The sequence below is a fragment of the Tupaia chinensis genome, unplaced genomic scaffold (genome assembly GCF_000334495.1).
Source record: "Tupaia chinensis unplaced genomic scaffold, TupChi_1.0 Scaffold000330_1, whole genome shotgun sequence".
In the NCBI taxonomy this organism is placed as follows: Eukaryota; Metazoa; Chordata; class Mammalia; order Scandentia; family Tupaiidae; genus Tupaia; species Tupaia belangeri.
Genome location: NW_006159824.1, coordinates 1,724,761 through 1,740,776, shown reverse-complemented (window position 1 = coordinate 1,740,776; position 16,016 = coordinate 1,724,761). Strand labels below are relative to the sequence as shown.

At 42.8% G+C, this 16,016-nt stretch overlaps 1 pseudogene; it reads right to left on the bottom strand.

Moving 5' to 3' along the window:
• Positions 1-4,389: 4,389 nt before the first annotated feature.
• Positions 4,390-4,785, bottom strand: LOC102494066 (DNA-directed RNA polymerases I, II, and III subunit RPABC4 pseudogene; annotated as a pseudogene).
• Positions 4,786-16,016: the final 11,231 nt, after the last annotated feature.

Genomic DNA, 16,016 nt, shown 5'->3' with positions numbered 1-16,016 from the left:
CTGGGGCTACATATCCTACTGCAGTCATTGAATAGATACATTTTGTTTTCCTGAAACTTTTTTTTGTAACTCAATTTACATTCCTTCCCTAGGCATCATCACAGCACACAAAATGCGATCTCCCATCCAGTACACAAGCCTGCCATGAGTTTTAAGTTGCCAGGTTGGGACTTGAGCCACAGTTGGTTACATGGGAGTCCAGCAATATAACCATTACACCATCTGCTGGTCCCATTAAAGATGTTTTTAATGTGTATTTTTACTGTTTCTCACTTTCTTACATTATTAATTTCTGTTTCTTGCTTCTTCTTACCCGCATTATGTTTAAGTTATATTTCTCTATTTAAAAAAAAAAATTGAATACTTAGGACCAGCAGATGGCATGGAGGTTAGGGTGGCTGGATTCCACATGGCCAAATACACAGTTCAAGTCCCAGACCCATTGGCTTGAGAAACATGCCAGGCACGCGTGTGTGCTTACCCCAAATCCCAAGAGGAGAAGAGTTTGTGGCAAAACCATCCCATGGCAGGGGGGAGGGGGGGAGGGGGCAGGATGGTGATTTCTCACTTACCTTCCCACCTCTGCCTCTTCTCAGTGAGCACACATCCTATAGGAAAAAATATATAAGCCATTGGTTTAGGTGCCATTCAGCTTCATGTGAGAGTGCCTCCAGTCCCAGCCTTGGTGGCATAGTCCTCAGCATACTGAACTGCAGAGCTGGAAGCCACAGGGCCAACCACGGGTTCAGATTCCCAGCCCAGCTGACCTGAAACTCACCAGGTGTGTATGCACAGGCCCACGATACTGAGGAGCCAGAGGGCTAGAGAAGGGCATCAAGGCAGGATGAAACTCTGCCAAAGGTGTCTCTCTCTCCCTTTCTCTCTCTCTCATGCACACAGTCTCTGTCTTGAATTTAAACAGAGTAACTCTGGGCTGGCCCCAAAGCCTAGTGGTTAAGTGTGGCCAGATCCCGCATGACCAATCATGGTTCAAGTTCTGGACCCTGTGGCTTGGAAAATACACCAGGCATGTGTGTGAGTGTGCCCCAGACTCTGATAGAATGGAGAAATGAAAAAGGGATTGCGGTGTGACCAAACACCACAGGTGGGGTGGAGTGATTTCTCCTTCTCTCTCCTTCCGTCTCTTTCTAGTGAGCACACAGATTGGGGTGGGGTGGGGGAGTGGCTCCAAAAGGCAAATGGTTTATTTTCTTAATGTCAGCTCTCCAAGGCTGGAGTCATGGCTCCTTCCACCTTGCAGAACTTTTGTCCTCTGTGGCTTTCCTCATCACAAGTGTAGAAGGGCTTGTAAACCTCCAGGGGTCATGTCCATACTCCACACAGCTAGAAAGATCAAAAGAAATGCGCTCTCTCTCTCTCTCTCTCTCTCTCTGGTTTTGGTTCTGTCAAGCAAGCAACTATTTTCTAATGACTTTTTTCTCTCTCGATAGACCTTTTATTATATTTTTCCATTTGTTTCTAATTTATGCTAGAGGGCACACGTACTCACCAGAGAGAGAGAGAGAGAGAGAGAGGAAAAGGGAGAAAGGGCCTCTCCATGGGGCATGATCATGCCACAGCCTCATTTCTCTAACCTGCTGGGATTGGGGGCACACATACAAGTGCTCCCATTGCGTGCTCCAAGCTACCAGGGTCAAGATTCAAACCATGGGGGCCGGCAGGTAGTGTGGTGGTTAGGGGCACTGGACTCCCACATGACCGACTATGGTTCGAGTCCTGGACCTGGAGGCTTCCTTTCTCAACTTCCCCCCCACTCTCTCTCTCACTCTGTCCTTCTCTGGTCAAATTAAAGTAAGTATATAAATAAACAAAGTTAAATAAAATAATTCTTAAAAAAAAGATTCAAACCATGGTCAGCCATGCGAGATCCAGCTTCCTGAACTCCCAGCTCACAGGGCCCGCTCTGATCAATTTTCAAAATCATGAAGTAGTGCTCTAGTACCCGCCAAAGGTTATTGTGGTTCTTTTTAATGGCTTTGCACTCATAGGACTTTATCCACTTGATACACTTTAATCCTTCACAGTCATTATTCCAAAACATGAAACTTTGAGGCACAAATAATTATCTAAACCACAGCCTAGGCGTCTACTGAAAGTGATCCCAAGGTCAAAGCTGGAGCGATGTGAACAATAAATTAAGTAAAGTGAAGGTTGGCACCTGCTACCTGTCCCACCTAGTCTCAACACCCCAATTCCAGCTTTGCCCAAACATGCATAAATATCTGCTCCTTTTTTTCTTGACCATTTGAATCCTATTCCATAAATAAAGTCCCTGTTTTCCTTGTTTAATTGGGCCCTTTCCTTTGCTCTGACTGAATCCTCTCAGCCTGTGGACGCTAGCAGAGCTGCATCTCAGCCTTGCTGTAAGGGAACTCGCATTCCGTCCCCAGAGCTAGACACGTCTTTGTTTCTCCCTCCTTCCCCCGCAAAAGGCAGGCTCTAATTTGATTTGGTTCTCATTTCGCATGGTCACGAGAGGCCTGCTGTGTCCAGAGACCTGTGTGAGGCAGCCCAGTAAGGGCAAATGCAATGGCCCAAGGTGGTCAGGGTGCATCTAGGTTCATTTCCCATCTCCCAGATTCCCAAGGCCTGCAGACCTACACAGCTGGCTCCCAAGTTGGTCCTCCTGAGTCCTGGAATCCTGAAATAAGACAATGAAGAGGAAACGGGGAGTCCAGGCTCAACAGAGAGAAAGCCCATGTGGATAAGGGAGTCCCTGGACTTCCGTGCCACTGAGAGTGCAGAGGAACTCTGGGCCCCAGGGCAGGACCCCTCTGTATGCTTCATTCACAGCCCTGTTGGGAGCCAAACCTCACAGTCCTCTCTGTTCAACTTTCTCCAACTCAAGGATAAAGATGCAGGGGTGGGGAACAGCAGGTGGCATAGTAGTTAAGGCATGAACTCCCACATGACTGACCATGGTTTGAGTCTTGGACCTGGCAAACTGAAGATCATGCTGGGTGCATGTGCATGCATACCCAAAATCCCAAGAGGAAAATGGAGAAGGGATTGCCACATGGCCATGCCCCCCTGGGGATTTCTCACTTTCTCTCTCTCTGTCTCTCCCTAGCAAGCCCACATGCCCTACGGCAAAAACAAAAACAACAAAGATGCAGGGAGGAGCAACGCATAGAAGGGGGAAAGCTGCTGGCACCGGATATTGAACGGTGTCATGAGAGCCGTCGTGAAGGCTGCTATGGCGACCTGGATAGGTACAACAGTAAAAGCCCGTGTGGGCCCCATGGCACAGCAGTTAAGTGCTGTACATAAGAAACTGGAACCTGTATGATCATCCACGGTTTGAATCCTGGCTCAGTGGCTTGAAAAAGCACACCAAGTGCTTGTGTGTGCATGCCCCAAATCCTGATGGGATGGAGAAGTTTAGGGAAAAGGACTGCAGTGCAGCCATGCCCCACTGGGAGGTGCTCTTGCTCAGTCTCGCTCCTCCCTCCCTCTCTCTCTCTCTCTCTCTCTCTCCCTCCAAGTGCACGCAACATCTGTCAATTAAAAAAAGAAAAGGAGAGAAAGGAAGGGAGAGAAGGAGGAAGGGAAGAAGGAAAGAAGAAAATGGAGAACAGACATTGGTGGGGTACAGGACTGGTTTATTACCTGTTGATGATAACCTGTATAGTATTCTCAACTGGACTAGCCTGAGGTATATTTCATGCTCGGTAAGTTCTCTCTATCTCTCTCTTTTTTGTTGTTTCCAAGAAATTTTGTTTTTTTGTGTATTTTTTTTTCATTTTGTTTTTTTGGAGGGGTTTATGCTATAGGGTGCTTGCGCTCTCCAGAGAAACAGAGAGAGATATTAGAGACAGAAAGCGAAAAACCACCCCCCAAGGGTTTTTGTCATGCCACAATCCCTTCTCCTCCATTCTCCTCTGAAGATCTTAGGCACACACGCACACGCGCCCAGTGTGAGTTTAAGCCATCAGGTCCGGGACTCGAACTACGGTCGACTACATGGGAGTCCAGCGACATAGCCATTACGCCAACTACTGGTCCCTCCAAGAAACTGATTTAATCAGGACTACAGAGGGCTCCTGAAACCTGCATATTTAATAAGGACCACAGATGATTATAGATTTTGGTTAAAAGTGTGGTTTGGAGAAGCAATTTTAACCTTCATTGTATGTCATATTAGGTTATACAATAAAATTAAATTAGAAGTCATATAATTGAACACAAAAATTCCTTTATACAAAGTATTAGTAGACATCTAAATACAATATGGTTTTTTAAATGAAATTACATGTATATAACTACATTCATAAAGATTAAGAATACCAAACCAAAAGCTATACAACGAGAAACATTAACAGGGCAAATCCAAGGACAAACAAAGACATTCATCTGAATTCTCATGTTTCACCGAGCATCAAAAACCACCAACCTTTTAGTTCTTTTCTTGTATGTTATTCTATATCCACATTCTCTGCATGTGATTGGATCTCTGGATTTTATTTCAGTGTGACATTCTCCACAGATACATATCATTGGCTGCTGCTTTGGGGGTTGAATGTCCTTCTGGGCGTCCATTGCACGTGCAGCACGAAGGGACTTCTCACGCCTGGGTAAGTTCTCTTTACAAGCTTAATGATGTACAGTGATTGTATGTATAAAAGTAATAACGATGATGATGAGAAATTAATTTTAAAGAAGAAAACTTGGAAGGCCAAAGACTGGAATCTTTAATGAATGAGGACCCTCAGGATCTAAGATTAAGTGGTGACTCAAGGAGGCCTCAGGAATGCAGAAAGCTGCCCCTCCACACACGATTTTTTTTTTTTTTTTTTTGGAGAGGTTTTTGCTATAAGGTACGTGCACTCACCAGAAAGACAGCCAGAGAAACAGGAAGTGAGAAATCACCCCCTAGGGGAGATGGCCACGCCGCAATCCCTTCTCCTCCGTTCTCCTCTTGGGATCTTGGGCACGCACGCACACGCGCCCGGCGTGAGTTTTAAGCCACCGGGTCCAGGACACGAACCGCGGTCGACTACGTGGGAGTCCAGCGACATAGCCATTATGCTAACTGCTGGTTCCCCCCACACACAATTTTTGACAAAAGAAATCTGTAGTTTTCCATTCAATCTTTATTGAGCAACAAATAAGGCAAATAATAGCTAAGCACAAATTGAACCCAATTTCCAGCGAGGATAAACATCTGTAAACTAACCAAGACGGATACGTGAACCTAACCTGGCCAAACGAAAGCCTCCCTTGGGACTTTTTTGACAGTACTATTGGGAAATACTTTATGATTATGGTGAGCACGCTGATAAGATAGGAATCAGAGGCTGTCAGAAGAAATCTTGCTTACATTAAAGATTGCTTGTCTAAGAATGCATGAAAACAGCTGAATATGAAAAGAAAGGCAGAATGCAATGACAGGATATGAAATCCATGTATCAAAGCAATATCTGTACTTCCATATTTATTGCTTCATTAGTCCCAGTAGCCGAGATATGGAGTCAACCTAAGTGCCCATCAGTGGGTGGACAGATGAAGAACATGTGGTATACATACATGCTAAAGTACTGTTCGGCCCTGAAGGTATCCTGTCATTTTTGACAATATGGAGGAACCTAGAGGATACTATGCTAACCGAAATAAGCCAGGCACAGACAATAAAAATAAAAAATATATATACCACATGATCTCACTTCTATGTGAAATCTAAAACATTGAACTCAGAGAAGTAGAGAGTAGAATGGTGGTTACCTGAGGCTGGGGGCTCAGGGAGAGTTGGGGAGATATTATTCAAAGGTTACAAACTTTCAGTTAAACAAGAAGAATAAGTTCAAGAGATCTGCTGTACAACACAGTGACGAGAACTAATAACAATGTATTGTATACTTGAAAATTGCCAAGAGTAGTGTTTTTTACCACCAAAAATAAATACATGAGGTAATAATTAATTTTTTAAAGAGTTTTGCCATAGGGCATGTGCGCTCGTCAGAGACAGACGGTGACAGTGAAAGGGAAAGTGAGAAATCACCCTCCAGGGGAGATGGCCACACCACAATCCCTTCTCCTCCATTCTCCTCCTGGAATTTTGGGCACACATGCACACATGCCTGGCATGATTTTTAAACTGCCAAGTTGGGATTCTGACTGGTCGGTAATGTGGAAGCCCAGCACCTCAACGGTTGTAGTCAAATCAGCGAGAAATGAGAGGACATCCAGACATAGCCAATCATTGGAGTTTATTGCCAGCGGCTACAGGAGAACTCATGTCACTCAAAGGTCCCGCAGCCCGAGTGAAAGGAGAGGGGTGCTTATAAAGGCAAGAATCACCATCATTTCTGGGTTCACATGGTGATTACAATGGAAAAAGAGGAGGGGGTGGAGAGAAAAGGGGGTGGGATTCCTATGTGACAGTAGTTACAGAAGTCGAATCAAGCAGGTTAATCATTTCTTTTTCTTAATTATTTTATTGAATTTTATTTATTTATTTATTTTTAATTTGACCAGAGAAGGTCAAAGAGACAGAGAGAGAGAGAGAGAGAAAGTGAGAAAGCAAGCCACCAGGTCCAGAACTTGAACTGCGGTCGGCCATGTGGGAGTACAGTGCCCTTAACCACCATGCCACCTGCAAGTTAATAATTTCTAAGGGCACTTTCCAGTCTTTTGTTTAATGGTCCCTATGGCAGGGGTCTGGTAGACACATTGCTAAGGAACATCTAAACAAAAAGCTTTGGGGCTAGTTAGCAAAGACAGTAAGATCACTGTTTACACTGTTTACTCTGAGCAAGAGGAGGAAGAAAGTATAAAGTAAAGTTCAAAGATGGGCATGCTTCTGCTTCACAACCTCCACGCCACTAGCTGACCCCAGTAATAATGCATTTTAATTAGCTCAATTTAGTCATTCCAACATGTATACATATTTCAAAACATCATGTGAAAAATTGTATTTATGCAGCCAGCAAGTGCCATGGTCGTTGAGGCACTGGACTCCCACATGGCCAACCACGGTTCAAGTCCCAGTGGCTTGCTTCCTCACTTTCCCTCTCTCTGTCTTTTGCTAGTCAAATTAAATAATAATAATAAATAAATAAAAGTGGGATAATTCTTAAAAAAATAATAATAATGATAAATAAAATTTAATAAAAACTTCTTTGGAAAAGAAAAGAAAAATCACATTCAGGGGAGATTGCATACAATGCTAAGAGATTTATAGACTCAGGGCCAGCAGATGGTGTAGTGGTTAAGGCTGGACTCACACATGGTAGACCACGATTCCTGAACCCACGAGTTTGAAACCTAGGCCAGGTGCTCATGCGTGCCCAAAATCCTGAGAGGAGAATGGAGAAGAGATTGCAATGTGGCCATCCCCCGGGGGGTGATTTCTCACTTTCTGTCTCTCTGTCTCTCTGGAACGCGCACGTGTCCTATCACAAAAATCTCTCAAGGGAGAAAAAAAAAAAGATTCATAGACTTACTAAAGTTTAATCATGGACAAGAGGCTGTGTAGACCCCATGTTAAAAAGCTTTGCCTTCGGGAACCAGCAGTTAGCGTAATGGCTATGTCGCTGGACTCCCACGTAGTCGACCGTGGTTCGTGTCCCGGACCCGGTGGCTTAAAACTCACGCCGGGCGCGTGTGTGTGTGTGCCCAAGATCCCTAGAGGAGAATGGAGGAGAAGGGACTGCGGCGTGACCATCCCCCCTGGGGGGTGATTTCTCGCTTTCTGTCTCTATGTCTCTCTCTGTCTGTCTGGCGAGCGCACGCGCCCTACAGTGAAAATCTCTCCAAAAAAAAAAAAAAAAAAAGCTTTGCCTTCGAAACTATGGGTTTCGGGTCTCCATTCTTAGGGAAAGCTTCACAAGCACGCGGGCCTGGAAACCAATGATCATATTCTTTTTCTTTCAGACCCCACGTAATTAATTACACAGTTGCCTTCTGGGCCACAAAGTCATCAGTACAGAAAAGACGAGGACATCTGCGTACTGGAGACTACCTCAGACACCTCCCTGCGCGACTAGATAGTGGTGCAATGGTACTTGAAGCTCTGCAAGGCTGACCCACACGGGAGGGCTCTGGGTTCACACTCAGAAACCTCCCTGAGGGCCCCAGGCATGTGTGTGCCCATAATTGGGGATGGCTGAAACTCTGGTGGATCACGGCATCAAGATCCCATTGGGTGTGTGACTGTCTCTCTCTTTTGCTCATGGAAGAAATAAATGAACTTCAAAATTTTTTAAAATAGGGGCCAGCAGATGACAAAGTGGTTACATCTCTGGACTCCCACGTAGCCGACTGCCTTTCAGATCCCAGACCTAGAGTCTTGAACCTCAGGCCTGGTGCGTGTGGGTGTGTGCCCAAAATCCCTAGAGGAGAATGGAGGAAAAGGGATTGTGGCATGATCATCCCCTCTGGGAGGTGATTTCTCACTTCCTTTCACTGTCTGTCTCTCTCTCCCGCCAGCAAGCACACGTGCCCTAAGACAAAAACATCTTTAAAAAATAATTTTTTATATTTATTTTACTTATTATTTTTTAGGAGAGTTTTTTTCTATAGGGTGTGTGCACTCACCAGAAAGACAGAGCGAGACAGAGGGACAGAAAGCGAAAAATTACTCCCCCAGGGGGGATGGTCATGCTGCAATCCCTTCTCTTCCATTCTCCGCTTGGGATCCTGGGCTCGCATGCATAGCACCTGGCGTGAGTTTAAGCCACTGAGTCCGGGACTCGAACTGCAGTCGACTATATGGGAGTCCAGCAACACAGCTATTACAACAACTGCTGGTCCCCCCAAAATAATTTTTTTTAAATGAACGTTCCTGAAAGCGAGAAAAATTTCTAGAAACCATTTTAGGAAAACTTAGAGTAAAAGAAATTCTGCTTGTAAATTGGGAAAGAATATAAATTCTTTAGTCAGTCCCTGGGGGTGACTGTCAAGCCATTCAGTGGCTTATCAATGAATCCCAGAGGGTTATCACTTCTGACAGTTTTTTTGTTTTTTGGGGGGGAGAGGTTTTGACTATAGGGTGCGTGTACTCGCCAGACAGACAGAGACAGACAGAGAGACAGAAAGCGAGAAATCACCCCCCCCCAGGGGGGATGGCCATGCTGCAATCCCTTCTCCATTCTCCTCTCAGGATCTTGGGCACCCACGCACATGAGCCCAGCATGAGTTTTAAGACACCGGGTCCAGGACTTGAACTGCGGTCGACTACATGGGAGTCCAGCGACATAGCCATTACACTAACTGCTAGTCCCTGACAATTTTTTAAAAGAATTATTTTATTTAACTTCATTTGTTATTATTATTATCAGTTTCCAGTTTGATCAGACAGAGAGGGAAAGTAAGAAAGCAAGCCACTAGGTCCAGGACTTGAACTGTGGTCAACCATGTGGAAGTCCAATACTTTTAACCACCATGCCACTTGCTGGCCCTACTTCTGATAGTTTTGAATGGCACCAATTGTACAACTTTGATTCATACAACCCACTGAACTTAAACAGAAGAAATGGTAGTGAGTTCAGTATGGAAGAGTTCAGATGTACTTTTTAAAAGCCAAGAGTTGGGCCTGCCCCATAGTCTAGTGGTTAAGGGAGCTGACTCCAACATGGTTGACTGTGGTTTCAATCCCAGCTCCAGTGGCTTGAAGAACACAACAAGAACATGTGCATATTTGCCCCCAAATCCCAACAGGATAGAGAAAAGGAGAAGGAGTATCTTCTGAGGTTGCTTTCTCCCTCTGTTTTTCCCTCTGTCAAGCACACATACACTGACAAATGAAATAAATAAAATTTGAAAGTTGTATAAATATTTGGGGACAATATTGAGGATAATAGCAAATGTGGTATGGAAATGGCAGAGTCAAAGACACAGCTACATAAAACCTGTAATTTGGAGACATGTGATTTAAAGCAGAGTACATCACTCATGGACTTTAATGCGATGAGTACTAACATACATTGGTTACAAGCTATTGGTATACCCACATGTTGGAACAGGAACCCAGCTATTGCAACAGGCCCTGGAACTCCATGAGCTCTTTAGAATTTCTGCTCAAAACCTAGATTTCTACTTTCTGCTCAATTTTTCTGTAAATCTAAAATTGCTCTAAAAAAAAAAATAAGGTCTATTAATTTAAAAACTATATACTCTGAAAATGGATAATATTCTTAAGAAAAATGTAGCCCAGCTGTAGTGGCACAGGCTGTATGGTGATGCTGTTGGAATACTGGAACCACATGGGAGGCCCAGGTTCAGACCCCAGGTCAACCTGAATATGCTGCCTGCACACATCTGTGATCCTGGCTGACTGGGAGGCTGGAAGGCCATATGATGGCAAGACCCTGCCAAGGCCTTTTTGTTTGTTCATTTGCTGTTTTTGTTTCTGTTTTTTGCTATTAGGCGCATGTGCTCGTCAGAGAGAGATAGAAAGAGAGAAAGTAAGAAATGGCCCCCCAGGGGGATGGTCACACCACTAACCTTTCTCCTCCAGTCTCCTCTTGGGATTTGGGGCACTCAAGCACATGTGCCCGCATGATTATCAAGCCATTGGGTCTGAGACTCAAACCACGAAGTCAGTCATGGGGAATCCAGGGCTTTAATCTCCAAGTCACCTACTGGCCCAACTCTGCCAAGGATTTCTGTCTTTCTCTCTTTCTCCTCTCTCTCTCTAGAAATAAAGTCCAGCCTTTTTGGTACTATACCAGTATATGAACAGTAATATACAGTTGGTAATGTACCAGATTGCAGAGCTGGAAGCCACATGCTGATGGCAATTCCAGTCTCCAGCTCTTTCCACCTGGAAAAATTTTGCGTGTACATATGTCCAGGATCTTGGGGGACTGGGAGACTAAAGGATGGAGATGATGGTGTGACCAAGATCTATAGGGGCCACAAACCCCTCTCACATGCCTCCTCTGTTGCATTCACATGCACTCTATCATAACATTTTTTAAGGTTAAATATTAAAAATTTAAGTGAATTTTAAAAAAGAAATAAAACTGTGGATTTGATGTGTTCGTTGTTACAGTTACAAAATATAAGTGACTGTACTTCTGGTCAGAATTCTTATTTTAATTATTAATTTTAATTTTATTTATATTACTTTTTAAAGATATATTTATTTTTAATTTTGTCTATTATCATTATTATTTAATTTTGACTAGACAGAGACAGACAGAAAGAAAGGGAGAGTGAGAAAGCAAACCACCAGGTCTGGGACTTGAACCATGGTTAGCCATCTGGGAGTCCAGCACTTCAACCACCACACCACCTGCTGGTCCTTATTATTTTTTTTTAAGAATTATTTTATTTTATTTATTCATTCATTTATTTTAATTTGACCAGAGAGAGAGAAAGTGAGAGAGCAAGCCACCAGGTCTGGGATTTGAACAGTGGTTGGCCATGTGGGAGTCCCGCACCTTAACCATCACACCACCTGCCAGCCCCCAGTCTTAATTCTTAGAAACAAAACTAAACCAGACTTGTTTTTGTCTTCAGGAAGAATTAAGGAAAGTTAACTTTTCCCAAAATGAAGAGGAATTACGTACGGTTCTTGTTTAGATAAACCAGGAGAGGAAGTTAAACTGAGTAAGCATGGGAAAAAGAAATAGATTCCTCTGCTAGATATGCTTTCTGAGCACAAATGAAAGTGGCTGAGATGCACAACAATGAGGGGATGTTGGCAATGGTTCACTGTGGAGCTGCAGAATTGTTTAAAAATACATTTGCTTTTATATAATTAATTCAAATGTCCAGAATGCAAATGTAGTTCAGAGTTTTGGGTATGTATGTGATTACTCTCAAGGTCATGGGCGCCAACGGCCTTTGTGGTTTTGATACAACTGCAGATTGATGCCTTTCAAAAGAATCCCAGCCATTCGCCAGTCCCAGTTCAGATATATTTTCCCTTCAGATGCTTACTTGATACCTCAAGGCCTTAGATATTTCCAGAAATTATGCTTATCTTGGAATTTTCCAAGAATATTAACTGCCATGCTCAGAATGTAGTAATAACTCTTGTATTTATTATCTACAACTTTTTAAAAATCTGATCAAGGTTATTAAACAGTGTCTTTGTCGATGTGCAAGATAATTATGACCTAGGATTTCTGCAGAGAGAGAAACTTAAATGCCTGAATTAAATAGTTTTAAAATGATGTATCTTTTTACATATTTATTTATTTATTTAGGGCCACATGGTGTGTGCACTTGCCAAAGAGAAACAGAGAGCGAGAGATGGCGAGGAGGATGCAACCCCCTACCCTAATGGGATGTGGTCATGCCATAATCCCTTCTCCTCCATTTCTCCATCCTATTGGGATTTGAAGCATTCACAGATGTGCCATGAGTGATTTTTAAACTGCAGGGGCCAGTACTTGAACCATGCAGTCATCCTTGTAGAATCTGGTTCCCAGGGCTGGCCCAATAAAAATTAGTTTTAGGGGACAGCAGGTGGCGTAGTGGTTAAGGTGTTGGACTCCCAAATCGCCAACTGCTGTTCAAGTTCCGGACCCAGCAGCTCAAAATTCACACCTGGTGTATGTGCATGTGTAGCCAAAAATCCCAAGAGGAGAATGCAGGAGAAGGGATTGTGGTGTGGCCATTCCCCCAGGGGGTGGTTTCTCTCTCTTTGTCTCTCTCTGCGTCTCCAGGGAGAGAACATGCCCTATAACAAAAAATCTCTTTTAAAAAAAAGTTTTTAAACATGCAATCTTTTTTTCTTATTTTCTTTTTTCTTATTTTCTTTTTTTAATTGAGTAGTGTTAGGTGCATAGAACTGAGGAGGCATCACAAGCCCAACTTTTCCTCCTGGTCCTTTTTCTTCCAATTTTCCTGATGTATCAAGAGGGTGTCATTATAGCTCTGTGAATCAGCAAGTATTCTTCCAAGGAGACTCTCACTCAAGTATTCTTCCAAGGAGAAGATCAAGACAACGGAATAGTCAAAATATCTCATCATGACCCAGACCAGCACCTCTTAAACCTTCACACCTACATAGAGCCCAGTATTATGGAGTCCAGATCATGTCCTCCCGTATGGTCACAGGAAGGGATTGTCAGAGCCACAGTTGCTTCTTCAACCTTGCGTCTTCTTTTCTGGGTGGTAAACAGATGTCACTCTGACTTGGTCATTTTTTCTATGTTCATAAAACATAACATGTAATAAATATGCCATGCTAGGAGATCATAATCATTCATAATGAAATGTCAAGCATTCATTTATTCATAAGCTTCATTTCAATGAACAATCCTATTCTTCTCACAGAGAGAGCTTCATAAGCCCAGTGAATAATCTCTTGGGAGGGCCATAATTAGACCGTGACTAAATAAAGGTTTGGGCAGGCATAAGCAGTCGGAGTCAAAAGTATATGGCTATGACTGGCCGGTGGTCATTAGAACAGTTAAACACCTAGGAAACTGTCTTCTTTGGACTCTTCAAGGCTTTGTATACCACACTTTATTGGATCATATGTAGAAGAGAAGCAGGTTTTTGCATGTTCTCACTTGCAAAATAGATTCCCTGCGTTAGATTCTTCTGTAAAAACTGCTTATTAATGGTTTAAATCAAGTAACCATTCATTAACCCTATAAATGCTCTTTTGTTTTTCTCATTTCTAAGAGTTTATCTCCAATTATTTGTAGTTTTATTTTAGCCTTGCACTCTATCTGATCTTTCCACTACTATTTCTTAGCCCTTTTACTAATTTTCTTGAAATTCTAATCTTCCTTCATCTATTTTAATATCCCTTTAAATCCTTCGGTCCCTAGGAAGCAGGTTCCCACATGGCCAACTTCACCTGGAATCCCAAACCAGCAGCTTGAGAAACATGTCAGATGACAGATGCATGTTCATGTGTGTCCAAAATCCTGATGAGATGGAGAAATAGAGGAAAAAAGATCGCAGAGTGACCATGCCCCACGGAGAAGTGCTTTCCCTCTCTTTATCGCTTTCTTTCTCTCTCTCTGGTGAGTGCACACACCCTCTGACAATAAAAAGATTAAAAAAAAAATTTAGAGTTTTTTTTTGGCCTTAGGGTGCTTACTCTTACCAGAGAGAGACAGAGATAGTGAGAGGGAAAATGACAAATCACCCCCTGGGGGGTATGGTCATGCCACAATCCCTTCTCCTCCATTCTCCTCCCAGGATCTTGGGCACACACCCATCCAGCATGGTTTTCAAGCCACCAGGTCTGGGACTCAAACAGCGGTCGGCCATGGGGGAGTCCAGTGACATAACTGCTATGCCATCTACTGGCCCCTCAAAATAAAAACTTTTAAATAAATCAAGACATCATCATAAATTCTTCAAAGATCCCAAGAATATTAAGGAAGTAAACACTAAAAAAAAATTATTTCAATTGTCATAACAACACTTACAGTGCACCTCGTAAGTGTAGACATTTCTATAAGATCCAGTGAGATTGTTTGCATGATCACTGAAGGCTGGCTCATTTTGTAGGCTACAGAGAGCATGTGACAACTTCCATCACTGGGCCATTTCCCATCTCTGTAATAGCACTCTATTTCTTAATTATTAAGTTATATTATAAACTATATATCGTACAAAATACAAAAACGTATAAGCATTTTGTACAGAGAAATCTCACAAGAGAAATGGTATGTTACTCTCTCATACCTTCTGACATTGAAGGACCCTCTTATTTTTTTCAATTTAAAAGATTTGGGGGGACCAGCCCCAAAGTGCAATGATTAAACGCTGTGGATCCCACATGACCTACTGCTACTCAAATCCCAGCCCCAATGGCTTGAACAACATGCCTGACACATGTCCACATGTCCCCCAGATCCTGATGATAGAGGAAAAAGAACTGCAGCATGACCACGCTCCACTGAGGGATGTTTCTTTTCTTGCTGGCAAGCTCATGTGCACTCTGGCAATTAAGAAAAAAAAAGATTTAATGAGAATTCACCCCTTCTCTATTCTCTGATATATGAGGAGAGCTCAAAAAGTTTGTAGACAGGGCCGGCAAGTGGTGTGGTGGTTAAGGCACTGGACTCCCATGTAGCTGACTGAGGTTTGAGTCTTGGACCTGGAGGCTTGCTTCCCTATTTTCCCTTTGTCTCTCTCTGGCCAAATTAAACAAGTAATAATGATAATAATAAATTAAATAAAATAATTATTTTTAAAAAGTTTGTAGAAAAAAATGGAATTAAATAGATGCAAAGAAATCATTTTGAAATCCATGCAGTTTTTAATCATTTACACTTTCCGTGAACTTTTCGAAGACCTCCCCCCACAGATACGTCACTGTGCACAAGTACACCATTCTCCTTCGTTTCCTAAATATGACATGCTAGTAATTTTTCATTCATGCCAAAAAAAATCCATATCTATCATAGAAAATTTAGGTAACTTGAATAAACAAGAAAAGAAAAAGAATGTACAAGTCATCCGAAATTCTACCACCCTGAGATAAGCTCCCTTTTTGCCTATTTCTTTCTGTGTAACCTTTAGGGGAGCCTTCACTGCTTCTTCCTCTTCCTAAAGGAATTTCTTCTTACAGTCCTACTGCCTTATTTTGTCCCACGTGACTCCCCGGAATAAGATCTATGACGAATACTCCACCTAGATTAGTCAGGTTTTAGTCAGGAAAACAGACACCACCCTAGGCTTTTCCGACCAAATAAAGAGTACATTTAATAAGGAAATGGGTTACACAGGAAATGGAAACGCTGAGAAAGTCAAACAGGATGGCAACGGCAGGTTAGCAACAGCCAGAGGTAACTATCATCCAGGGCTGAAGGGACTACAGGAGAAACTGATTTTATCAAAGCAGGGAAGTTATAGCAAGCAGAAGCCAGAACCAAGAAGGGGGAATGTCCCAGATCCACAGAAGGAGGGTGGGGCGGTGGTGAAGTTGGAGATTCGGAAGAGAGGAGGCCCACAGTCAAGGCCTTTCTTTCTTTCTTTCTTTCTTTCTTTTTTTTTTTTAAGGTCTTTCTTTCTTTCTTTCTTTCTTTCTTTCTTTCTTTCTTTCTTTCTTTCTTTCTTTCTTTCTTTTTTTCTTT